The 25,329-nt window shown below is 38.5% G+C and overlaps 1 protein-coding gene across 1 annotated transcript in view; it reads right to left on the minus strand.

Moving 5' to 3' along the window:
* SLC6A14 (solute carrier family 6 member 14) overlaps nt 1–25,095 on the minus strand; it is a 156,043-nt gene extending 130,948 nt beyond the window's left edge. Inside the window, exons 1-2 of the mRNA XM_089324660.1 lie at nt 24,919–25,095; nt 8,754–8,903 (exon numbers count right to left, since the gene is read on the minus strand). The gene's annotated coding sequence lies outside the window, so the exon portion shown is untranslated. The remainder of the gene's footprint in view (nt 1–8,753; nt 8,904–24,918) is intronic.
* Between the last annotated feature and the right edge of the window lie 234 nt (nt 25,096–25,329).

The following is a 25,329-nucleotide window of genomic DNA, read 5'->3' on the forward strand; positions in this document are numbered from 1 at the left end:
GCTGAAAAATAGAAGAGTTATTGCAAAGTGGAGAGGAAAAAAGGGATGATATAATTTTTATCCATGGTCATGAATTTAGAAGGTCTGGTGGCAATTTTATTTGTGACAGCAGGCACTGACATTGCAAGTGACTCCAGACAGTTGAGTTGATACAGAATACAGACAAGTATTAATGTCATCATGAAAAAAATGGGTCTGCTATGCTGTGCTGATACTTCCGAGAGAAAAAAAAGAAGGCAAGAAAGAAGGGAAGGAGGAAATTGCATATCACGCATTCAGCATTTATTTGCCATTGACTAGCTTTAGTAAATTAACTTTCTCTTTTTTACCTGGAGAACTCTATTCCTTTCTTATTATAATACATTTACATGTATACACTGTATTTACAAAGTATATAGCATGTTTTTGTTTGAAGCACTAATATTAATGCTACATTTTATTTTTTTATGATGAAAACTTTATTGTCTTAAATATCAAATGTTTTACACACCACTTTTTCTTCAGAAAGTTCCTATTAAAAAAAGAAAAATAAAATAAAGTGTTTTGATTATTTAGGCTGACTTACATTTCAGTATGTGACAAAAATTCAAACCCAAATACAACTAGCTCACTCAGCTGCAGACAGGTCCTATATCCAGCCCCTCAACCAATGGCACAACGCAACCAACTATGGGATTCCTGAGTTTGGTTCCCTTAAGTTCTCAGAGTTTTCCCAACTCTTAGAACCAAAGCAAATGGTAGTGACTGCGCCACTGGCAAGCCTACTATGCCTATCAGCTTTGTTCTTCTCCCAAGATGCAGTAGTATCAAAGCTTAAAGAAAAGCCAGAAAATCTTGCAATACATGAGCCACTGCAAGAACGAGGAGGGAAGGGAAGAAAGGAGGAGCTTCTATTTGCTAAGATCTGCCAGATATATGGCTATCAAACTGGTAAACAAACCTTCCTTGAGTGCAAAGGTCATTAGCCCAACTTGCCATGAAAATGAGACTTGGAATAGAAATGAACAAATCAATGTCATTTTAAGTGCACAGTGGAGAAAAGCAAATTCAATCAGTATGTTGAATTGCTCTCGGTATTTTACCAAAATGATTTCAAAACAATGATCACGGGAGTAGAGAATGGAAATCTACCCGACCAGAAGGTAAGGTTTCACACGGGTGGCAGAAAACCAGAGAGCCAAGGGGCCTCCGCGGCAGGGAAGAGCAGGCCCTAGCATCATCTCATCCAAGCAGGACGACTCTGGGAACACACGCATCTGCCTCTGGTAATGCTACATTTTATATCATTCTGTACCTTGCTTTTCTCACCAAAATTAATGACAAAAATCTAGTCCCTTTTTAAAACATTGATTGATTGATTGATTGATTGATTTGAAAGGCAGAGCACCAGGGAAGAGGAGAGAGGGATGGAGGGAGGGAGAGAGGGGGAGTCAAGGGGAGAGAGAGAGAGAGAGAGAGAGAGAGAGAGAGAGAGAGAGACATCTTCTATCCACTGGTTCACAGCCCAAATAACCAAGTGGCCAGGGCTGGGCCAGGCCAAAGTCAATAGCCTGGAAATCTGTCCAGGTCTCCCACATGACCGGCAGTGGCGCAAGCACTTAGGTCATCTTCCATGGCCCTCCAAGAGCCTTAACAGGGAACTGGATCAGAAGCAGAACATCTGGGACACAAATTAGTGCTCCAATATGAGATGCTTGCATTACAGGATGTGGCTTAATCCACCGCACCATAATGTCAGCCCTAAAAATCTAGTTCTATGATGTCTTAGCTTTTTTGTGATACTATATTATTTGAAGAAACATTTCTTTCATACTGATGATCATTTAGGTAATTTCAATGTGCCAGCATTACAAAAAGTGCTTCACTCTATTTGAATGTAAATTCCATATGAATTAGGATTTTTGACTGCATTGTTCAATGATGTAATCTCAGGATCTAAAACAATGTCAAGCATATAGCAGGCATTTAATAAATATGTTTGAATTATTATACATTCTAACATTACTATACATGCCATTTAGAGCTCATGAGTGAGTAATTCTTTCAGAAGTATACTTAGATATTCATATAATACAATAAATACTTATGCTTGCTCAGGGTAGATTATATGTGATTTGAATGTCATTGGTTGCTACTTACCTAATTACTCTCCAAAGTGCCTAGACCAACTTACATTCCCAACCATATTTCCTGTACCAGCTTTTGGCATTATCAGATAATTGCTTTAAATTTTTACAATTCTGATGAAGTACAAATAACATCTTATTGAAGTTTTAATTTTCATTAATTTGATAAGCACTTGGTAGAGCATATTTTCACATATTTACTGGGTACTTGAATTTTGTACTCTGTTTTTTTTTTCTTTTTTTTTATTATTTTTTTTTGACAGGCAGAGTGGACAGTGAGAGAGAGAGACAGAGAGAAAGGTCTTCCTTTGCCATTGGTTCACCCTCCAATGGCCACCGCGGCCGGCGCGCTGCGGCCGGCGCACTGCGCTGATCAGATGGCAGGAGCCAGGTGCTTCTCCTGGTCTCCCATGCAGGTGCAGGGCCCAAGCACTTGGGCCATCCTCCACTGCACTCCCTGGCCACAGCAGAGAGCTGGCCTGGAAGAGGGGCAACCAGGACAGAATCCGGCGCCCCAACCAGGACTAGAACCCGGTGTGCCGGCGCCGCTAGGCGGAGGATTAGCCTAGTGAGCCGCGGCGCCGGCCTTTGTACTCTGTTTTCATGACTACCAATTACTAAGGTCCTAAGCAGTAGACACCCACTTTTCATGCACTACAGCATTTTTTCTTTTTTTGAAGATTTATTTTATTTATTTGTAAGACAGAGTTACAAAGAGACTAAGAGACAGAGAGAGAGGTCTTCCATCTGCTGGTTCACTCCCCAAACAACCACAATGGCCAGAGCTGAGCTGATCGAAGCCAGAAGCCAGGAACCTCTTCCAGGTCTCCCACACGGGTGCAGGGGCCCAAGGACTTGGGCCATCTTCCACTGCTTTCTCAGGCCATAGCAGAGAACTGGATGAGAAGTGGAGCAGCTGGGACTTGAACTGGCGCCCATATGGGATGCCGGTGCTACAGGCCAGGGTTTTAACCCACAGCACGGGCCACTTTATAGCATCTTTCAAGCCTATTTGTTGTTAAGTAAGGTGACACAGCATCTCCTTTTTTAAACTTTTATTTAATAAATATAAATTTCCAAAGTACAGCTTTTGGATTACAGTGGTTTCCCCCACCCCATAACCTCCCTCCCACCTGCAACCCTCCCATCTCCCACTCCCTCTCCCAGCATCCCCCTCTTTACACTACTTATCTATTTGGAATAACTAGATCTCTCTTTATTTTCATGATAAAGTCAGCATCTAGGATCAACTTGTAAATAAAGTAGGAGTCCAAGCTTTCAACTAAGGGAATTATTGCAAGAATTCTGAATATAGTCATCACAATGAAATTGTAAAATTCTCTTACAAGCTCTGAATGAAGTAGATCCAAAATAGTTTAGAAGAAAACATTAAAAGTTAGATGCAAATGGCTGGAGTTCTCCTATACTGTGATCAACCTGGGAGGTGAAGGTAATACCAAGGCCAATAAGCCTAAAATTGTGCTCATCAGGCTTGAAGAGCTACCACAGACCTTAGATTATCTCAACTGGGCCAGCCTTTAGAAAAATTGTGATGCAGGCAACCCTGTCTTTTAGTGATATACATCTATTTTTAGGGCCCTTTTCCCCTTCAGCATTTCATGTCCTTATGTTTTTCCAAATATGTCCTAATGGAGAAAGAAGTGTTGTGATTAACTCATACTGATACAGATACACTGATCCATTCATTCTTTGGATAGAACAACTTTGGCGGCACAGAAAGAATTTACATTTGTGATCCTTTGCAACCCACAATATCAGTGGCATCAGTAACAACAGAATAGAATTTCAGTACTAGTAGTGTGAAGTTAATGTAAACAGGGAGAAAAGGGTGACTTGAGGTCACTGGACATATTAAAACTAGATCTGGGGAACACTTTTGTAACTGAAACAAGGTGATTTTACAATGAATACAGTGAAGTAGTTATTTACCTAATAGGAGGTCTGCATATAGAACTTACTATTGCAAAAAAGATTAACAAAGAGAAAACAGAGATTTGTGAGTGACAGGTTCAGGAGAGAGAGCTAGTTTCTGAAGAAAACATAAAGGAGACAATGATTGTATTTTCCATCAAAATCCATGGCGTGATGAAGTAGATACAGAGCTGGAAGAATGGGCTATAAACAAACCTGGACAAAAATGAGAGGTAAGAGGGTCAGGAAGCAGATGAGGAGTAAAGACTATTGCCAACCAAGATCAGAGATCAAGAAATTGTCAGTTAATGAATTAGTGCCAAAAGGAGCAAGAGGAAACAGTGAACTTTTTTTTCTATAAGTTCTTCTAATCAGAAGCAGAATAGTAAGTTAGAGCACGTGGGTGGACTTACAGTGGTAATTGCCATGACCGAACACTCTAAATCAGTGGGTGCCACACTCACTTCTAGAGTACACAACAGATAAGCAATATTATCTCACATGCAATACCCAGTTCTCTAACTGTAACTGCACCCCTTTCTCATCTATTCAAGAAACTTTTTCAAAATGCAAGTGAGTAAGTTACATCAAAGGAAGCAATCAATAGAGTGAAAATGTAATCTAACACCAACATCCCATCAGAGCGGCAGTTTGAGTCCTGGCCACTCTGCTTCCAATTCAGCTTCCTGCTAATGCACCTGGAAAGGCAGCAGAAGGTGGTCCAAGTGCTTGGGGCCCTGCCACCCTCATGGGAGACCCAGATGGAGTTCTTTGTTACTGGCTTCCACTTGCCATGGCCCTGGCCATTGCAGCCATTTGGGGAGTGAACCAGTGGGTGGAAGATATCTCTACTTCCTCCCTCTCCCTCCCACCTCCCCCTCCTCCTCCTCCTCCTCCTCCCCCTCCCCCTCTCCCTCTCCCTCTCCCTCTCCACTTCCCTTTCTCTCTCTCTCTCTCTCTCTCTCTCTCTCTCTTTCTCTGTGTGTGTGTGTGTGTGTGTGTCTCAACTGGCTTTCAGATAAAAATTAATAAATCTTCTTTTAAAGTGTGATGCTACCTGTGGTGTTTTTGTACCCTGCCTTTACCAGATTAAGTAATTTCTCTTCTAACTCATATTTTGTTGAATGTGCCATGAAAGAATTTGGATTTTGTCATTTGAGTCTATTGAGATGATTATGTGTTTTTTCCTTTTATTCAATTAATACAGGGTATTAATGAGCAATTGTATGTCAGGACCATAATAGAATGTAATAATGTATATCATCCCATTTGATTCTTACAACAATATATGGGGTAAGTAATACTATTGTCAGCATTTGAGAGGGAAGAAAAAAAGGATCAGAGTAATTGAGTTGCCTAAGGTTAACCAGTTATAAGTGAAGAGTTAGGATTTGAGTCTTGGTTTTTCTGACTTCAAAACCCATACCATTTGATATTATGTATAGTTAGTTTTCCTTTGATTCACAGATTACAAACACTCTCCAAGATGAGCTGTTTTTCTTGCAAAACATGTATCAGCAGCCATATCAGGACCTGAAGGTGGGTGGCCTAGAGTAAATCCATCACCACTCAAGGGGAAAAACACAACAATTAAGGCTAAATCCTGATGATGGGCTTTCTTGAAAGGCACATGTCTTTCTGGCTGCAAAAATTTCACAATATAATGCCAATGCCAAATTTCTATTTAGATCTGCTTACTTGGTAGTTTGGAATAGCTACCAACCAGCATTTATCAAAAACTCAGTGAAGAAAAAGATATTTATGGAAATTGAATTTTTTGGTAAAGACTTGTTTTATTTGGTTTTTCTTTTTAACATTACAAAATGCCCTTTTTAAGAGGAGGTTAACCAGCTATTTTTCCCTTCTCTTACTATTAGCAACAGTGATATTTCTCCAGGGAACATTAGATTCTGTTCAATTATTTTGTTTTATTGCAAGTGAATGGTGCTGGAGCACTGTGAATCAGTTCCTCAGTGGCTTTGTGACACTGACTACACAGCAGCATTACATGAGGGAGATTTTTAAAAATACTAATACTGAGCCCAATCCCTAAAGTCTTTGATACATTCTGCCTAATCTGGGCATGGAAAATCAACACTGTAGGTCTCACCATGTGATTCTAATGCACAGACAGAATTGAGAACCACTGATGCAGCTGATCAAGTTTTCTTTATTTGAGAAAATACTTAGAAAGCTTAGAGTCTAAATTGTGGTCCATCCATCGCCAGTGTTTTAGGACTCTGAATTACTATTCTTATTAACCTCATTCCTAGGGGCTGGCATTGTGGTGTAGAAAGTAAACTCTGTGATGCTAGCATCCCGTATGGGTGCCAGTTCAAGTCCTGGCTATTGCACTTCCAATCCAGCTCCCTACTAATCGCCTGGGAAAGCAAAAATAGCCCAAATGCCATCCACATGGAAGACCCAGATGGAATTCTAGGCTCTCGACTTCAGCCTGGTCTAGCCCTGGTCTTTGTGGTCATCTGGGTAGTAACCAGTGGATGGAAGATCTCTCTGTCTCTCCCTCTTTTTGGTAAATCTGACTTTCAAATAAATAAATCTTTAACCTCATTCCTAGTTCAATTTTATGTGCCTGACTCTTATTTTTTCCTTTTTAGTTTATCAATTACTCTAGAATTTGTTTTGTGTCTATATTTTATGTTTCAATATAAACTACAATATTGGAACATGTTAATGCATACCATCCATTTATTTTACTGAAAAAAATTACAATGTTAAGAAGTTATAAAGCATAGTTTAAGGAAGCTACTTCACTCATGTGTACAGTCAGTTTTTGCAACATTTTAAAGATGTAAAGTTTTACTGTTCTCCTTTGCATGATTTTTGTCCCAGGTAACGAAAATCTAAATAAATCTGAGTATCACTGGCTCAGTTCACTATTGATTCATTTTTGTTTGTTTTCCAGTAGCACAAAGAGAGCAATGTAGATTGTTCAAATACATCATGGTGTATTAGACTAAACATTGGATTCAAGACATGAAATTTTGGCTCTCTGCTAACTGAACTGCCTCAGCCAACTATGTAGTCCTGTGATCTTTGGCAAGTCAATTAGCGTCTCTGGTTCTCAAGCTTTTTCATCTTAAAAAAAAAAAAAAACTAGAAAACTAGAAAACAGAAACAATAGGATTAAATTGTTTTCTCTTGACTACCTCTGGAATCAATGGGTATCGGCTCTGATTTTACCATTTTGGATTTTTAACCTTTCTATTTCCTTTTTTAAATATGTATTTATTGATTTATTTATTTGAAAGGAGAGTTACAAAGAGAGAAAGAGAGAGAGAGTCAGTCTTCCATGTGCTGGTTCACTCCCAAATGGCCATGGAGGCCAGGGCTGAGCCAGGCTGAAGCCAGCAGCCTGGAACTCCATCCAGGTCTCTCCCATGGGTCAGGGGCCCAAGCACTTCGGCCATCCTCTGCTGCTTTCCCAGGAACATTAGCAGGAAGCTGTATCAGAAGTAGAACAGCCAGGACTCCAACTGGTGCCAATCTGGATTGCCAGCACTGGAGGTGGCAGCTTAACCCTCTACATCATAGAGCCGGCACCTAGACTTTTCTATTAAATTATTAGTGGGATCAGAGCATCTATAATAAGTTTACAGCTACTAGTCTTATAACACAACATGCATGGTTACCTTTTTAAGCATGTTAACTGTCAGAATGAATGCTTATTGTATAGAATCCACAAAGCAGAATCCATTCACAAGAGAATTTAGTAAACAAAGATGTATCAGAGATGCAACAAATCCATCTCACTCTCCTCCTCCATTGCTACCATGAAAATCCAAGTCATAATCATTTTTAAATGGAACTAAAAGAATAGCTTCCTATTTAACATCACTTTTGCCCACAATAAAATCATTCTCTCTCCATGATTCATAACCATGTATTTCTAAAGTGAAGAACGAGATCATGCTACTTTGCTGCCTGAGACTCTTGAATGTCTTCTCCCTGCACTTGGAAAGCAAAATTTAAACTGTTTCCTATGGCCTGGAAGGGCCTGCGTGACCCTGCTTGTGCCTCTCCCATGTAAGGTAACAGCATGTTCTTTCTTGATCACTGCATTCCAACCATACTGACCTTTTCTTCAGTTCCCCAGATCTGCAGGGATTCATTCTGTTACAGGGGCTTTGTGCATGCTGTCCTGCTTTATGGAATGATTCCCTTTCTTTCTTTTATCTAATTAGCACTAAGCTTTAAGATCTTAAATGCAAGGTAAGTTCCTTGGGGAAGCGTCTCAGATAACCTAAGGACCCCCTCTTACATTCTCTGAGGACACCAAAGCACTTGTTACTCATGATATGTGCCACTGTCTTCAAGAGGACACTTGTTGGACTAAATCTGTCTCTTCATTAGACTGGAACATCCTTGAGGGCTGAACCTTTATCCATCTTGTTCACAATTACACATCCGGCAGAAAGCACAGAGCAGGCAACACACACCTATTTGTAAATGAGTAAGTTAAGGTATGGCTTTAAGGAAAAGGGCTGGCTGAGTTTTATCATTCCCCAGTGCCTAGCACAGTGTCTGGACACTTCATAGGCACTCAATAAATGTTAGAACATTAATGGGCCTTGAAACAACAGGTGACTAGAAGATTTTCCTAGTTATCCAACTGACACCATAAATGTGTTGTCTTGAAGCCTCTTCATTGGTTTTATTAGAGTAAATGCTCACCAAAGCAAGTCTTCCATGCAGGTCTTGAAGTCCAGGAATTGAGCAGGAAATTCTAGTTTCTAAAATCCCACTCCATCATTCAGCTTCCCCAAGCCATAATCAGATTTGTCTGTGTGTCTGTATCCAATGGCGCAAATGAAAATAGCTATACTACAAAGCAAAAAGAAAATAAAATGTGATGATGTATTATTACAGTAAGAATCATGAAGATTATTTGCTGCTTTCCTATTACTTCTTATATAATTTATCATTTCTCTTTTCATATAAAAGTCAAAAGGTTGATTTATGAGTTTTCATCTGTTTGCTAGTGATACCACACCATTGAATACTCATACATTTGTCAGTATTCCCTCTGTCCAAGATCCCTTGCAATACTTTGTGCAGACGATTGTGTAATACCAGGGTTGGTGATCTGCAGAGATATCTTTATATGTATACACAGTTACCTTTGGATACTAAAGGTGATCACAATAAAATTAATTCACACTAGTGATAATACTCACCTTTAATTGAATGCTTACTCTATCCTGGGAAGTGAGTTAAATGTTTTGCATTTGTCACCTCTCACCCTTGTAATAGTCTTTTGGGGGTAGGTATGTCTATTTAGCTTTATTTTTACACATAAGAAGACTGAAACTTAGAGATGCTAAGGCACTTTCTGAGAGTCATAATTTGAACTGGTTCTCAAGTTGCAAACACATATAGTGTTACTGCTAGCTGGTTTACTGGGCATGTGTTGATGTCCTTTTTTAGGAATGTGACTCCTGTCCTACCATTCTTCCCTCAATTATCCCCATACATAAGACAATACTTATTTTTGCCTCTTTCCTTGTTATTGTTTTGGGAAACAACTTCTGAGATCAATAAGTACATCAAAGAATTATTCTGAACCACTCAGAGACATGATGTCATCTTGAATGGGTTTTAATTTCATGTTTTCACCCTAGGAAAGGAGAGGATTACATGTAATATTCGTGTCTCCTTCCCAGTAAACATTTTAGAAAAGATAGAATAATGTGGCTAAAAGGGAAAAGAGCATGTCTGGGATACTAGTTCCTAGTTGTCCACAAACTATCTCTGTTATCATAAGAAACCACTTAACCTCTCAGCTCCTCAATTTCAGACTTAAACAAGTTGAATCACTTCTAACTCTAAATAGTTCTGGCCATGTGATTTTTGCTGTAACTGAAGCCCACATTTAAAATTCAAAGAAATATATATGAAATAAAATCATTGTCATCATATTCTGTGAGCTTAGTAAAAAAAAAAAAAAGGAAAAACTAGCGATCCTTTTTCCATGGCCATCTACACAGCTTATCAACGGATGAGAATTCATAATAACCTCTTTTTTTCAGATGCCCCTTTAACTATAATTCTCTCATTTTTGCTCAATTTTATTTCTTAAATATTCATTTATTATTAATTTGAAAGGATGAGTTAGAGGGAGACATAAACACACACAGAGAGAGTGTGTGTGTGTATGTGTGTGTGTGTGTTAGAGAGAGAGAGAGAGAGAGAGAGAGAGATCTTCCACCTACTGGTTCACTCCCCAAATGGCTGCAGCAGCTGGAGCTGGGCCAGTCTGAAGCCAGGAGTCAGGAGCTTCTTCTGGGTCTCTCAGGTGGGTGCAGGGGCCCAAGCACTTTGAACCATCTGCTGCCTTCCCAAGTGCATTAGCAAGGAGATGGATCAGATGTGGAACATTGCAAGTGGCAGCTTAACCCACTTTTCCACAGTGCCAGGCCCTTAATTTCTGAAAGTTCTAATTCAGTAAGTAACAAATTCAAATTCAGTAAGTAACATTATGGCTACAAATATGGTGATGCAGTGATGCAGGTATCTCTTTGATACACTGATACCACATTTTCTTTATCCAGTCATCAGTTGATGGATATCTAGGCTGATTCCACAGCTTAGCTATTGTGAATTCAGCTGCTATAAACAGGCAACACTTTCATAGGTTGATTTCATTTCCGTTGGTTATATTCCCAGGAATGGGATGACTGGGTCATGTGGTAGATCTATTTTTAGTTTTCTGAGGAATTTCCACACTGTCTTTAGTTTTTGTTCATCTATCTAAAAGGCAGGAAAATAGAGAGAGAGATGCTACATTCATTGGTTCACTCACCAAATGCCTGTAACAGGAAGAGATTTTGAGTCAGGACCCGATTTGGGTCTCCCCTATGGGTGGCAACTACCTGAGCCATCACCTCTTGCCTTACTGGTTATGCATTAGGAAGAAGCTGAAATCGAGAGTGGTGCCAGAAATGAAACCCAAGCATTCCAATATGGGATGTGGGCATCCCTAGCAGAATCTTCACTAAACACTGCAGTCTGAAGTGATATTTTCAAAACTAAAAATATTATGGAATGAATGGCATTATTTCACATATTTGCAACCTGATTTGGCATTCAATCAACTGTTTGGCTTAAGTATGTGAAAAAACCCAACCTCATATGGATATATAGGTGGACAAGGAAGGATATTACAGATCCTCTGAAAGGTTTCAATAAACACCCCTCAGGCCTTCAGAGACTTTGAGAACTGTTGTTTTAATCCTGTGATGTGGCAAATGGAAGAAAAAGCCAATAAGTGATGCTGAGTATAATTGTATCTTGACTACAATAATGATTCTTAACAAGGAGTCTATCATTTCCCATGTAGATCCTTACTTCTTACTCCATTGTTCAGTACAACACTAATAATGGCATGCCTCATTTGTTAGCATTATTTCAAGGGTTTTTACCCTTGGTACAATTGGCCCTCTGAGATATCTGATAGAAAGCCAGAGAGGATAAATCCCCAAAACAGCACTCCAGCCATGTAGTCAGTTGTCAGGGTTTTTGATCCAACACATGAGAAGGAAAAAAAAAAAAAGAACTATATAGTTAGCAAGAAGTCAGAAAATTCTAGGGGCAAGGGGAGGGGAAGTAAAGAACAAATCAAGATTTATTATAAGCTCTCTGTGACCTCCTCCATAAGTGTGAGTTTATAAGAACCACAAGAGAGGGGTATGTTATCCTAACTTTTCAGAGTAAGGAATGGATACTCACAGTGGCTACATGCCTTGCCCAAAGTTACACAGTGTTTAATGCCAGAGCATGTTTTCTTTCCTTTATATCACACTGGCTCGGTATTCAGTAAATGTTTGAAGAACAGAAAAGCCATGTCTTAGAAGTTAGGAAGTTTAGTAACATTTAGATTTTCATATGGTTTGAGAGGAGTGGTCTTCTAACTGCTGGGTAACTGACATCAAAGGACATGGCTTAATTAGGTCAAGATAGAAGCATTCACAACATGAATCCTAACCTGTACAATGCGGACACTGGATCAGATGATTACTCAGGCTCTTCAGCATTTCTAATATGGTAGGTCATAAACCTGATGCATACATAAAGTGTCTGACCAAGGAATTCTTACATAGGATCCACTAACATAGGAGCCAATCTTCAGACCTGAGTCCACATCTATAAATTGTTACATGAATATAGCTGCTTAGAGCATTATAGAAAACTATGAGTTAATAAACAATACTATAGAGGGCTGCATTGTGGTTCAATGGGTTAAACTGTCACCTGTGATGCCAGCATCCCATGAGCACTGGTTGGAGTCCCAGCTGTTCATCTGCAGGGGCAGATGGCCAAAGTACTTTGGCTCCTGCCACTCACATGGGAGAACCAGATTGAATTCACGGCTCCTAGCTTCTGCCTGACCCAGCCCCAGAAGTTGTGGCCATATGGTGAGTGACCTAGTAGAGGGAAGAGCTTGCTCGCTCTATCTCACTCTCACTCTGTGTGTGTGTGTGTCTGTGTCTGCCTCTCCCACTCTCTCTGTGACTCTGCCTTCAAAATAAATAAATAAATCTTTTAAAAATAAAACAAACAACACTATAAGTGACTATCAATTTACTTGAGTAGATGACAGGTGCTTACTTAACTCACAATAAAGCTATATTAGTATTTTATGGAATTATGCATTACAAGAAGTAGAGGACCATGCAGATTTTATTAAGAAATACTGACAAAGGGGGAAATAATGGTCTATTCCCAGCCTATTAAGACGCTGCCCAATCTCTTTATAGAAATCCTGCATCTTGTTTTCCTAAAGTTCACCCTCCAGCACTGGGCAAAAATTAACCACTTTTATTTATTCTAATAAAACAGAGCAGATGATCTTAATCAGTGTGCTGGTTTTAAAAAAGAGTGAATAATTTTCCAAGAGATAGATTCATTTTTAAAATATATGTTATCAATCCCTAATTCAGGCAGTAGTGAAAATAGCAAGGCCGTAGGAAGAAGGAGTCAAATTGAAGGTAGGGGACCAATTGCAGGTAGACTGGGCATCCTGGGAATCTGGCCAAGAGTCTGCTCTCCTATGCTATGCCTGAAATGCATGGCTCTTTCTTACCCAATTTAACCGGAATAATTTTTTAAATATTTTATTTGAAAGGCAGAATTACAAAAAGAGAGGGGGGGGGGACTGGAGCTGGGCCAGCCTGAAGCCAGGAGTCAGGAGCTTGTTATGGGTCTCTTACATGGGTGTAGGACCCAAGAACTTGGACCATCTGCTGCCTTCCCATGCCCAGCCAGGAAGCAGCAGGGAGCTGGATCAGATGTGGAGACTGCAAGTGGCAGATTATTATTTTTGTTTATGTGATCCCTTTGGTTCTTAGTCCTATCATTATGATCAATTGTGAACAGAAATTGATCACTGGGACTAGTGAGATGGCATTGGTATATGCCACCTTGATGGGATTGAATTGGAATCTCCTGGTATGTTTCTAACTCTACCATTTGAGGTAAGTCAGTTTGAGCATGTCCCGAATTGCACATCTCTTCCCTCTCTTATCCCACTCTTATATTTAACAGCGATCACTTTTCAGTTAAGTTTCAGCACTTAGGAATAATTGTGTATTGATTACAGTATTCAACCAAAAGTATTAACTAGAACAAACAAACAAAAATACTAAGAGGGATAACATATTAAGTTGTTCTAAAAGTTCTAAGATCCTTTACAATGGTTCAAAATCAGTAAATAACATCAAGCTCCAGCAAAGGAGTAGAAGGTTAAGACTTGGAATCCTCTTTTATTAGTTATTTGAAAGCTTGGGTTCACCAGAATATGTGCAAAGAGATACTGCATTCATGTTAAGGATTCTCCTTTATTTTTCTATTTCATTGAACATCTTTGGCTCCATAAACGTTCTGATTTTTTACTTCCCAGATTTCTGTGGACCATGGTAATGAACAAAGGGAAAATGTTACTAAAGCTAAAACAAACAATAAACATCAACATTGTATGCAATGCAGGCAAACTAGCTCAACAAATTCCCTTCTTATCTGGGTTGCAATGAGAATAGAAAAAAATGGAATGATGATGTTTTGCTAAAAGTAGCATTTCACTTTTTGGAAAGGGCACCAGGGGTTCAAGGAAGGCTAAAGCCACACTTCCTTTCTGTCAGGCAACTTGTGACTATATTTCTGATATCCTAGCCTTTTTACTCTTGCTGTTTCTCGTGAACATGTGGGCCCCACTCAGTGACCGCTATGGAAAAGATGGAGAGATCAGGACACTGAAGACAACACACCATTAATCAAAAGCCATTTTGGCTGAAAAAGGAGGAGGCTGCCAAATCTCTGAGAAGCACATACTAATATAAGTTCAATAACTCACTTATTTTTAAAAATCACTTTGTATTTCTCTAAAATATCATTTATCTTGTTCTGTATATCTTCAAGATCCCCTGTATTACTAAACATGTAACTTCATTTGTATTCCAATTTAGCTGGGTCCTAATCAATGAAACTCTTTTCTTCACTTGTTTCCTGCAATAATAAAATAAAACCTGGGGAGACAGGGGGATCTCTACCTTGGGGAGCCATTTTTTTAAAAAGAAAACTTGCTCAAGAAGGGGTACTAATATTATTTCTAGTAGAAAATAATAACATAGTAAAAGAAAATCCTACTGCCCAAGATTAATAAACTCAGGTTGACAGAAAGTTTCCAATAATCTCTGACAAACCCAAATTCAGCATATTAGGACCTTCAAGTATTGTAGCTACATTTCAAAATATAAAATAGGGGTGAGTGTTTGGCACAGCTCTTAAGATGCTGCTTGGTATGCCTCTATCTCAAACTGGAGTACCTGGCTTCGAGTCCTTGCTCCCCTTCTGAACCCAGTTTCGACCTAATGAACAACCTTGGAGGTAGCATGTGATTGCTCAAGTACTAGAGTCTGCTTAACCTGGGGGAGTCCCAGTTTGAGTTCCATGCTCCTGGCTTCATCCTGGCCTAGCCCTGGCAGTGCCATATAGCAATGCCATAACAGAACAGGTTTTTCTTGAAAAGTGTTGTATTGTATTAGGGGAGTGAAGACTCATTCATTCATTATCTCCCCATTCTAGCCTTCCAAATAAGTACAAATTTCAAAAATACATAAAATAATTATTTGTCAAAATTTATCAAATTGATAAAACCCTGTAGTAATAACCCAGAATATCTCTATGAAAGATTCTCTCTGTCTCTCTGTCTCTCTGCCCCTCTCTCTCTCTCTCTCCCTCTTCTTTCTCTCTCTCTCCCCTTCTCTCCCTATACATACAAATACATGCTCACAGAGTGTGATTTTAAACATCCATGTTCAGGGGCTAGTGTTGTGGCATAGTGAGTTAAGCTGCCATCTGTGATGCCAGCATCACAAATGGGCACTACTTCAAGCCCTAGGTGCTACACTTCCCATTAGCTCCATGCTAATGGCTTAGAAAGCAGCAGAAGATGGCCCAACTACTTGGGCTCCTGCATCCTCATGGGAGCCCTGGAAAAAGCTTCTGACTCCTGTTTTCAGCCTGGCCCAGCAACAGCTGTTGTGGCCATCTGGAGAGTGAACCAGCAGATGGAACTCCCTCTCTCTCTCTCTCTCTCTTTATTTTCAAATAAATAAATCTTAAAAAAAAAATTCATGTCCAAAGTGACATGTTATTTCCTCCTGACTTTAGAAAATTTCACATCAAGTTGCTTACAACAAAAGTAGATTCAGACCACAGTACATTTGGGGCATTCTCTGCTATTTATGAAGTTAAACATGGATATCTAACTTTTCCAATTATATTCCTCAAGTATTATTCCTTTTTGTCCATAAACTTTCTTGAGTACAAGTAGCATATTTCATTGGAGCATTTCTTTTTTCTCCCCAAAACCATCTTTTGGCTAATTCTAAAACTGAATTGCTATATATAGGAGTCAGATAAACAGACATCTTGATGTAAGAGTTATTTCCAGACAGCAGGGCAAAAATGGATTTAACCACTGCATCAATTATCTCAGAGATGTAAAAGCTGACATGGAATTCAGCTGAGAAAACTCCTAGTTGACTATGAATTATTTCAAAATCTGCTGTGTCATATAGCAATACCATAACCAGACAGGTTTTTCTTGAAAACAGTGTTGTATTGTTTGTCATCAGTTTCAATGCCCAAGAACAAGAAACACTGACCTGATATACTCATCATAATGAGAAAAAGTCATTCACAATAAAGCAAACATTTTTTCTTTATGATAAGCTATACTGTCATTCAGAGATAAATCCTGTTTGTTTTAGCTGTGGATCGGATTTAATAGTAGGCAGCAATCTCATCATAATAGACCTTAATAATAGACCTTACTAATGGTTGAAGCAGGATGGTTGATTTGCCTGCTGGATCATCAAGACAAAACTCAGAGCTACTAGAGCTCTGGGTCCCCAAGACCATAATATTTATTTTATCTTCTTTGCCTTTGGAGCTGTATTTCTCAAAGTGATGCTGAGTGCTATTATGATCAAGGGATATTCCTGATAACAGTGTATTCTCTTGTCCCTTGTGATTCCCATTTTCTACATGAAGTATTTCAAAAACATGGAAAAAAATGAATTAAATGTAAGTTTATTTTGATGCAAAAATTTTGAAATCTATGCATCACTTTTCATTAAAAAGTTCATAGAAATGAATGTTATGAAAAACTATGCATGGATTTAAAACTTTTCTTGCACCAAAATAGATTTATGTTTTAATTCCAGCTTTGCATAAATTTTGAAAGCACCCTGATATTCTATGCAACCAAAGAAATGTACCATGCAAAGAGGCATATTTCAATTTCTGAAAATTATTCTAGTAAAGAAACCTGTTTGGCACAGAACTTGCCAAACGTATTAACCACAAAATTCATTTTTTGAAACATCAACTACCATTTCATAGAATAGTTATTTCAAGATAGATAGTCATCTGTGGAAGTTGTGATGTACTGCCCACGCTTCCCTTAAGGATTGATGTGTTCATTCCCTCAGCTTCTGGAATACTTCTGGCTCATGGGACTCAGCAGCCAGCTCTCTCCAAAAATTACCATGAGCTGGAGCAAACTGCTCATCCCAAATTCAAAACGCCTCCCCAGGAACATTCGCATGCAAGGACTGGCTAAGATGAGAGTTTAAAGCCTGACCACTCAAAACAAGGTAGGACATTTCTGAAGAGATATCCCAGGTTCAGAGCTCACCATTGGGTTGGCTAAGCCTGCCTCAAGGCTATTCCACAGCTTAACTTCTCTGCCTGTTCCTGTCTTCTTCCCTTCTTTTTTATTTTCTTGCCTTCTCTTTTATTTCCTTGAATAGTTGCTGATCTTGAGTACTGCCAAATAAATTTCCTGAATACTTGTCTCTATCTCAGATTGTACTTTTGAAACAACCCGACCTACAAAACATTTTAGGACACTAAGGGGTTATAAAGACTACCAAAGAAAGGGGATGCACACAAAATCATGAAAGAAAACATGTGAGATTTTGGAAGAAGCTTAATAGAAAACATGGAGTGAATAGTGAACCTCTATTTATTTTCTTTTAATAAGCAGAGTTGGAGTCCCAGCTGAGGAGTAATAGGCTATATGAGGAAGCTATAAAGATATCTTGGTCTGCAGGAGCAAAAAAAAAATCTAACCAGGTTCAACAGATAAAAGCTAGAAGTGCCTATGAGAAATTACAAGTCTCCATTATTATCATCTGAATTACAGGAGTCTTAACTGGATTTCTTTCCTCCATTCCTGCATTCTTTCAGTAAATTCTCCCCCTCTCAGCCAGACTGATGTTTTCAAAATGTAAATTATGAACATGCTACATTCCTGATTGAAATCCTTCAATTGCATTCATTACTCTCAACTTTCTTAACTTGCCTTATAAGACCTTTTATGATTTAACCTCTCCAGGAACACAGGACTAATTCCCAGTACTCCAATTTAACTTTTTATTATATATTCTGTTGTAGATATTATTTATCTATCCATTTACCTATTATCTATCTGTTTCAAATACAAGTTATTAAACATGATGCATGTATCAATTATAATTACAGCCTTTAGAAGCCATGTAATTTTGCTGAGAAAATTAGAGAATATAGAGTATTAAGTTTGTTGGTTTAAATGAACAGTTTCTGAAATGTGTGTTGTGTTCAGCTGTGACCTGTGTCACAAATAATTTAGTATGAATAAAAGAATATCAACATCTGAAAATTATATTCATAAATAAGTACATTGTAAGGTAATTGCTTTAATATAGATCACTCTGCAACCTACTATGGTTTCTTGAGTGGAAGAAAAAGAGGAAGTTCTTGCTGGGTCATTGGGAATTGTTCATAACGCTGGGTAAGTTCATGGAAATTTGCCTTATAAGTGAGTTCATCAATCACTGTGATACATGGAGAATATCTCTGTTTTATATTGTTGATGCAGTAAACTTTCAAAGGCCAAGGAGACCACTTTTGACATATAGGAAGGCTGCAGATGATAGTTGTACCACTGAGAATCCAGCAAGCCAGAAGATTGACCACAGCAATACATTTAACATGTATAGCTTACACAAGTCTAGACATGTAGCAATGATTTGCTAACATTTTAGCACAGATTTGTTCTATAGGTAACAAGATATTTACTGAGACTTTTCATATTACCATGGAATTGGCAATGTAGCTTCAAAGGTAGAGAAAAGAATCTCTAAACATTTATACATATGTATTACTAGGAGAGTCAACAACAATTAAGTCCAGAACCTTTTATAAAGGCTTCTAAAAAGTGGAAGAACTAGGGAGGGGATTTTGCCTAGCAGTTAAGACACCAGTTAACATGCCTGTGGGCCACATGACAGTGTCTATGTTTACTGTCTGTCTCTGGCTCCTGATTCTAGCTTCCTGCTAATGCAGTGATGATGGCTCAAGTAAGTGATTAACTGCCACTCACATGGGAGACCTAGATTGAGTTCCTGTCTCTCAGCTTCAGCACAAACCAGTCCCAGCCATTGCAGCATTGCAGGCATTTGGTTGGAAGAGAACCAGGAAATGGGGGCTGTCAGTCTCTCTCCTGCTCTCCCTCTCCCCTTCATTGCCTCCCTCCATTCTTCTCTGTTTCTCTCTGGTGTGGGTGTCTCTCTGAATCTCAAATAAAATAAACATTTTCATTTAAAAAAAAAAGTGAGAGGGCCAGTGCTGTGGCACAGTGGGTAAAGTTGCCACCTGCAGTGCCAGCATCTCATACTGGCACCGGTTCAAGACTCGGCTGCTCTACATCTGATCCAGCTCTCTGCTATGGCCTGAGAAAGCAGGAGAAGATGGCCCAAGTCCTTGGGCCTCTGCACTCACAGTGGGGACCTAGAAGACGTTCCTAACTTCTGGCTTCGGATTGGTGCAGCTCCAGCCATTGCCACCATTTGGTGAGTGAACCAGTGGATGGAAAACCCCTCCTTCCCTTCCTCTCTCTTTCTCCCTCTCCCTCTCCCCTTCCCTGTCTGTCTCTCTCTCTTTCTCTCTGCCTCTGCCTCTGCCTCTCTGTAACTCTGACTTTCAACTAAGTACATAAATCTTTAAAAAAATAAAAAGTGAGAGAGAACTGACCAAAAAAGCACAAGCAACTGTCCCAAGTCAATACCCATGGTGAGTTAGGGTAGAAGATAGGGGAGGGGGAGAGATGGGGAAATTATTACAATTTTCAAAACACTCAATTTATGATTAAAACGTTTTTCTCTTTTGTCCCTATGTGGGAAAAGCTGAGAGTGACTCCCTTTCAAAGTCAAGAGGACTGAAGAGCCAAGAGAATAGGGGTTCCCTTCAAGAAAGTAAAGCCATTTTCTCATTTCTTAACTCTTGCAATTTGCAAAGCTATGAACTACAGGCCCATCTCTGTGTATTCATAAAATTGAGGTGGTCCTTGGGGAGGGAATTCTTGAGAAAGCTTTTTGTGTTTCTCTATGAATTAAAATATACTTAAACATTTAAGTGTTGTCTACTAATAATTTGGTAATTTCTCAAGGTGACAGGTTTTCATGAGAAGTTGGTAGCAAATAAACAACTAAATATCATAGTACAGGCTGACAAGGAGGAGGCTGGCCCCCTTAATCCTTGGGGACATTGAAGAAGACTTCAGCAGCTCTCATGGCCCATCATGAAAATAAAACAGATCATTAAAGACAACAGAGAGCTAAGAGATGTGATAACCATGGCCAGAGAAGAGGTTAAGAGTGTGCACCATAATCAAGACTTTTTCCAAGTGGCTCCTCATCAATGAAGGAAGCTAAGTCAGAACACTATCCCCAAGAAAATGACACTGACCACCTATGTGAATTATTATATCAGTGAATACCACTGATGGAATGGAACCATAGTAAACCAGAGCATATCCAGGGAGGCCTCCTTACTAACAAAAGATCACCAGTTGTGTAAGAAGACACAAAAAATGCAAAAATGCATGTTCCTGGGTTGGAAGAACTAATATCATCAAAATGTCCACACTACTGAAAGCGATTTACAAATTTAAAGTGATCACAATCAAAATACCAACAACATTCTTCTCAGATTGAGAAAAATGATGCTAAAATTCAGATGGAAACAAGAGACCCCCAAATAGCCAAAGCAATCTTATACAACAAAAACAAAGCAAGAGGCATCACAATATCAGATTTCAAGACATACTACAAGGCAGTTATCATCAAAACAGCCTGATATTGGCACAATAATAGACATGTAGACCAATAGAACAGAATAGAAACTCCAGAAATCAGTCCACGTATCTACAACCAACTAATCTTGGACAAAGGAGCTAAAAATCAATACCTGGAGAAAGAACAGTGTTTTCAACAACTGGTATGGGAAAAATAGGATCTCTGTATGTAGAATATGAAACAAGACCACTACTTTACACCTTATACAAAACTCAACTAAAAAATGGATCAAGGATCTAAATCTACACACTGATCCTATCAAATTACTAGAGGAGAAAATTGGGGAAACTCTGCAAGACATTGGCATAGGCAAAGACTTCTTGGAGAAGACCCCAGAAGCACAGGCAATCAATCCAAAAATAGACAAATGGGATTACATCAAGCAAAGAAACGTCTGCACTGTATAGGAAGCACTCAATAAAGGGAAGAGGAAATTGAGAGAATGGGAGAAAATATTTGCAAACTATGCAACTGATAAAGGATTAATATCCAGAAACTATATAAAAAGCTAAAGAAACTCAACAACAACAAACAAGCAATCCAGATAAGAAATGGGCAAAGGACTCGAACAGACATTTTTCAAAAGAGGAAATTCAAATGGCCAACAAACACATGAAAAAATGCTCAGGATCACTAGCTATCAGGAACATGAAAATAAAAAGTACAATTAAGTTTCACCTTACCCCATTTAGAGTTGCTTTCATACAAGAGTTACCAAATAAATTCTGGCAAGGATATGGGTAGAAAAGATATCCTAATCCACTGTTGGTGGGAATGTAAACTAGTACAGCCATTGTGGAAGACAATATGGAGACTCCTCAAAGATCTAAAAATAGATCTACCATATGACCCAGCCATGTCACTCCTGGGAATTTACCAAATGAAATGAAATCAGCATATAAAAGAGATATCTGTACTCCCTGTGTTTATTGCAGATCAATTCACAATAGCTAAGATATGGAATCAACCCAGTTGTCCATCAACTGATGACTGGATAAACAAAATGTGGTATATATACTCTATGGAATACTAGTCAGCCATAAAAAGGAATAAAATCTTGTCTATTGCAACAAAATGGATGCAAATGAAAATCATTACACTTAGTGAAATAAGTCCCAAAAGGACAAAAATCATATTTCCCCTGATCTGTGGTAACTAATAAGGACAAAAATATAATGTAAACGTGCAAAATTGGCATTTTGAGATTGGATTATAGTTTACAGCCCTTGTCTCTATTGTTGAGGAACAGGTTTTTTTTTATTTTTACTATTTGTTTAATTCTTTACTTAATGAAAGGTTAAGTGTATGATTATAAAATATGTTGAAAGTATGTCATTGTATAAATTAAAAAGAAAGGATAAGGAAAGAAGAAAGAGGGAGGGTAGGAGTGTGGGATAGAGGGTAGGATGGAAAGTATCACTATGCTTATAAGTCTGTATATGTGAAATACATGAACTTTGTTCAGTTTACATAAATAAAAAATTATTTTAAAAATTACCTGGAAAAAATGAAGAAACTCATAACCTCTCCTGTTTCCCCTCCTACATCCAGTACAAGAATAATTTTTGCCTTGAAAAGTAAAGAAATCCCAACCCAACTCTACCTGTCCTTCCACCTACATCATGTTACCTTTCCCTCTCTAAGTCTCCCAAGCATCAGACTAATCAGAAATGAAAGGAGAATGGTATTATGCCAGACATGAGATAGGAGGGTTAAACTGAATTGGGCTGGGTTGTTAATAAACAAAAGTGCCTATACATTTATATAAAATACCTAAAAATTTTTTAAAAGAAAGGAAACTTCCACAAAAGCCCATGTAATCACTGACATGAAAGCAACGAAATGTTCCACAGTTCTACTACATTATATGGAGACTGCTAAAACAACTTACATTTATCTTTCATGGTGATTAGCATAGTACAAGACATGTAACAAATGTTCAACACATATGAGTGCATTGATAAAGAAGAGGATGCTTAGCTGGCAGCAGGGCCCAGGACAGAATGTAGTAGGAAGAAGCTATAATCCCTTAGAAGATACTGTGTTTCAGTAGAAAAAAAAAGGAGGAAGGTGGAATGGGAAGTAGGTAAGGGAAAAAGAAAATGAAAAGAAGGAAACAATTAAACTACAATGTAAATTGTGAAAACACAATAGCACGTGTTAAGGAAGATGCTAAAAAGGGGAAGCATTAATGAGGAGAATGAAAAGCAGAAGAAAGTTAAACAAAAGAGAACAGACAAAAAGAGTGCATACCTGCAGGATGTGTATGATTGATATTTTACACTCCAATAAAAGTATATATGAGCATGCTATGAGTTGGATGTTGAATGGCCCCCCAAAGGCCCGTTTACAAAGCCTTGGTAGTGCTATTGGAAAGTGATGAAATCTTTAGAAGATGGCCTAATGGGAGGTCACCAGGGGCATAAGGCATTTCTCATGTAACTCCTTGGTAGCCCTCAAAGTGAACTTTTGCGTTCTTGCAAGAAGGTTGTTATGAAAGCCTGACTTTGGGCCCACCCACTCTCTCTGCTTCCTAGCGCAGAATGTGATTGCTCATGCACCGCACATGTGATCTGCCATTCACCACGGGGCCTTCACTAAAGCTTGCACCGTGCTATTTGCACTTTCAGCCTCCACAACTGAGAGCTAAATCAGCCTCTCTTTCCTTCGTAAGTGCCTCATCTCTGGTATTCCATCATAGTAACAAAAGCTGAGTGATACAGAGTATATGTAAAATGAAAGTAAATCAAATGCTTGAATAGATAACTTTTAAAAAGTATAAGAAAATGAAGAAAAATCTTTATGCAAGCTCCACAGAACACTATTCATGAGAATTTTGGGGTTTACACATTTAGAAATAAAATATGTCTGCTTACCTTGGCAAGAAAAAATAATTTTCCTATAAGTTACATATACAATATGGTCCAGAAATTTCACTTTGTACTGAATCAATCCTACAGATGGACTCACTTACAGACTGAAAGTTATAGGATATAGCATACAATATGAAGAAAGAACATGAGAGTGTTATCTAGCATATGATTTTGTACAGAAAAAAAAAACACAGACCATAGGCCAATGATAATGGATGAAAGCAGGGGAGATATCATATGGAAACCTGATTTTAGTAATATAGCTTATAATTTTGAGTTCCATTCCCCTTACTTTTGGGTTCTATGCTGCAGAGTTTTACACATAGACAAAAGTGTGAATGCAAGATTCTATTTATGAGTCTATTATCCTGACTTAATCATTATTCTAAACAATTAGCTAACCATGAATTTCAGAGAAAACAGATTGTTGTCACTTTATCATCTTTTCACTCTCCTATGTAGTAAAATTTCTTTTAGAATAGATGTTTGAGCAAGTGAACTGCAATCTCACAGAAGATTCTTACTAAAGTCCTCAATCATATAAACATATCCTGGGCCTCTGGCTGTGTCTACGACTGCCAAATCTCAATAGTTGAAAACACCCAAACATTCAACTATTTTCCAATCCTTCTTCAAATGGCACAGAACACATACTTGTACTGAGTACCTCCAGATCCACATATTGCATTACACCAGGAATACAAACAAAAGAGAAAATGTGATACTTAAGAAACCAAAAAGGTACCTCAGTGAACTGGAGTCAATGCTGGGCTTCCTGTCCCTATAGAACTTCCCTCTCTGTAAGCAGCAACATCTCACATCTGCACTTCTTTGACATGAGATAATGCCTGTAAACATAGCCTAGAACATGTCAAGTGGCCATTAGCCTAGCTTATCTTTCTAACCTTAAACACATTACTTGACCACCAAGGTCTACATGGAGTGTAAACCTCAGGTTATTTAGCGCTAGCTCTCTGCTATCTAACGTGTGGTTTGTGAAGCATGTAGCAAAGGCATTGCTGATGTGGTTTCAAGCAATGCAAAACCTTAGACTCTACCCTAACCCTACTGAATGAGAATCTGCATTTTGTTATCATTTTATTATTTAAAATTTAACACATAATACCTGTACATTTTTATGGGATGCAGTACGTTATTTTAATGCATATTCACAGCATAAACTGATCAAGACAGGCAACAAGCTTTTCTGTGTCCTTGTCTTATATCTGTGCTTGGAGAGCCTGCATTTTAACAAGATTTGAAGTGATTCACACACACACAACTGACCTTGTCAAACCTCACAACGTTAAAATCACCTTGGATGTTCAGTCTTGCTTGGTCGGGGGAGCCCAGACCTTTTTTTCCACAAAATATTTGCAAAAACTTTTCAGATGATTCTAGGTTGCATCAAAGCTTGAGAATCATGGCAGGTTCCTGCTCAGGCCACTCTATGTTCTGCATTTTGGATGACAACTCTATATTTTAAGAAAGAAAACATTCTTTACTCAGAAAGAAATCGAATGTGCCTTTACTACCTCATTCATTCACTTAAAAAATATTAAGTGATCATTCTCTTCAAGGCACCATGACAGCTACTGAGAATACCACTGTAAACATGAAGACAATTGCATTCGTAGAGTTTGCATTCTAGTGGGAAAGAATGGAAAAATACATAGGCAATTAAATATAGATTAAGGA

This window comes from Oryctolagus cuniculus, chromosome X (genome assembly GCF_051225735.1).
Source record: "Oryctolagus cuniculus isolate XC-2025 breed Fujian yellow rabbit chromosome X, ASM5122573v1, whole genome shotgun sequence".
Lineage (NCBI taxonomy): Eukaryota > Metazoa > Chordata > Mammalia > Lagomorpha > Leporidae > Oryctolagus > Oryctolagus cuniculus.